Consider the following 2,862-nt stretch of genomic DNA (forward strand, 5'->3'; position numbering starts at 1 on the left):
TATTCTTCTGTAGAGGCTGCTTCAACTGATTGAGCAATTAAAGGCATTTTCTTTCCCCTCATTTTATTCCAGATATGTTGGTGCTGCTCTGTTAATTTTTACAGTGTGCTCATTTGTGAGTATGTGCAAACATTTAAAAAAAAATCTTTACATGTAGGAACCGTTGTATTTTGCAAGATGAAAGGTTCTCCTACTACTTCTGACTATGACTGGCAAACATTTGAGGAAGGAACACAAGAAGAGGGCTTGCACAGGACAGCCCTTCTGCTTGCTTTGAGAGAGTACTTCCTTGGTCAGGGGTTACAATGAGTTTTATAGCTACTAATGGCCTGTGATTTCTTTGCCTAATCCCTGCTTGAATCTAGTTGTAGTTCTGACCTTACGTAGCAACGAGTTCTATCTATGATTAATTATCTTGTATGGAAGAAAAAATAATTTTGTTTCTGCCCTCTTTTTTTCTTCTAGAACTTGCTGTCTATAGTGTTATTGGGTGGTCCTACATATTGCGGTAGGGGAAAATGATTTCCTCATGTTTCTCAACACGGTTTATGATACGTTATCTTCTGACCTCAGTTGTCTTTTCCAAGCTGAAGAGTGATAGACCCGTTTAATTTCTCCTGAAATTAAAGCCATTAATGTTAAAATAGAAGTGTCCTTTTTAGAAAAGAATCACATGGTTCTTGAAAACAAACATGTCTATTAGTTGTGAGTTTTCACTTGCCAGGCTTTTGGGGATTGGTGGCTTCAAAAGACGTTTTGAAGACATGGTGGACCCACTTTGCGGGCCCAGCAGGAGCCAGAGACTGTTTCAGAGCCAGCTTGTTTCACAAGGCCTTAACCCGGCCCCGGGTGGGAAACAGGAGGTGTGGAGCAGAGGGGCCAAGTGTGCCGACTGCCCTGGAAATGGCTCATTACCAAGCGTAGGTTGCAAAAAGGAAAACAACGTAGCACCGTTCCTCTTCGGAGCCCCTGTCCTGCCCAGGGCCCGTAGCTCTGGTGCGGCTGTGGGAGGGGAATTCAGCCCACCCCTCCTGCCCAGACCACCAAGCGGGGAATGGGGTGAGAAACGAAGCTGTGAGCTTTTCTTAGGAGCTTCAAGTATGACGCCTTTCAAACCTTCAGGCTTCACTTCTGAAGGTGGGTGCGGGGCTGATGGCCATGGCTCTGGTGGCAGGGTTGGTCCTGGTGCTGGTGTGGAGGGGTGGGAGGGTGGCTCAGGCTTTAATCCTGCCTTGTGGAGGAGCTGCCCGCTCAGGATGGGTTGGAGACCGTGACTTCAGTTCAGACGGGCTTCTTGCACCGATGGTGGTAACGTAGATCCAGCCATGCCCGGAGGGAGGCTTCAGCAGATGGAAAGCTGCTCTTGGTGTAACTAAATCTCCGGGTTTTACAGTCTCTGCAAATAATCTCATTTACAGCTGGCAGCACGGAATGTGTATATATGGTGGCAACTCTCCTCCTTACAAATGACGAAGTTGGACTTCAGGCTTTTGTTTTGGCTGGCAGAATTAATCACTTCCTGCATTATTTTTCGAGAGCAGAATTGTGTTTGCTGCTGCGGGGAGAAGAAACCCCCTTCATGTGTCCGGGGCAGTGGTGTGCAGTGGGAGCGAGGTACCTCCAGGACGGGGCTGTCGCAGTGCTTGAGGTGCTGCTGATGAAGTATTTGGACTCGGTTTCAATTCCAGTTCTGTCTTCTGTTTGAAGACAGACTTGGCAAAATTGCCCAATTTATCACATCTTTAAAAGGGAACTATTTCACTTCTGTTTTCCTCAAGTAAGTTGGTCCAAAACCACACTTGGAAGTGCTATGCCTGGCATGGGTGTCTCCTGAAGTACTACGCTGTCTGCTTGGATGGTGCCGCTAGTTGCTGGATCTCGTGGCATTCGTGGAGTTCTAAATGCCTTGTGGGCTCAGCGTGAGCTGTGGTAAATATTTCTGTCTGCAAGCCCTGTAAAGGGAGAAGACAAGAGTTTGACTAGATGTTGGTGAAGCCGGAGCATACTGAAAATGGCCTCTGCTATGTGGTAGGAGCGCTCTACTTCATGCATTCTAGCCTTCCTTTTATACATATATGAATACATTGCAAACGTGCTGGTAGTTGTTTGCAAGCTGAACTTGCCTAAGGTTAATGGTATGTGTTGTGCCTCTCCTGCCCTACTTATGAACGTGAACAGTTGTTCACCTGCTACAGTGTGCAAACTAACACGCTAGCTCTGTCACCACTGCACGTGTGTGCCCTGCAGCTTTCAGGCTTTTGCGCCAAAGGCCTTTTGCCTAGGACTAAGCTAGGAAGGAAAGGTGGAGCATTGAAGATCGCCTTTTCAGAATCAGTTGCCATCTCTTCTGCGACTGCGCTGAGTTATGTGGGCAAGTATGGCTCTTGTTTATTCCTACCTCTAGAAGTAAAACCAGTACCCTGTTTTGTCACTTCATTTAAGTAGGAGACTTAATTTGATCATCTGCATCTACTTTCAAGATTTCATCCAACTTGTATGTGGCTGCATCTGCCCAGAAGTGACCACTACCTAAGGCTGACGGTGTTTTCAGGTGCTCTACTTCAAGGGTCTAGGACCAGCTTTTTTTAGGAAGATATTGGGTGCTTCCTGTGATGTTCAGTTGCAATACCACAGACGTTGGGTCCTTGGTATCTCGAGCTTTATATGAACAAGCCGCTGTTAAAAGCAGAGGCTGCTATTACCTTGGCTTACAACAGGATTTTAGAGTCTCATCACGTAGACATTGCAAGCCACTAGTTTTTTTGCAAAGATCCATGAAAACTCATAGAAAACATGTAAACAACTATTTTTGGTAAAAATAAATTGTATTGGGAAACTGGATAACAAGAGGTGTCTGCTTAG

This window comes from Pygoscelis adeliae, unplaced genomic scaffold, assembly GCF_000699105.1.
Source record: "Pygoscelis adeliae isolate BGI_AS28 unplaced genomic scaffold, ASM69910v1 Scaffold186, whole genome shotgun sequence".
Taxonomy (NCBI): Eukaryota; Metazoa; Chordata; class Aves; order Sphenisciformes; family Spheniscidae; genus Pygoscelis; species Pygoscelis adeliae.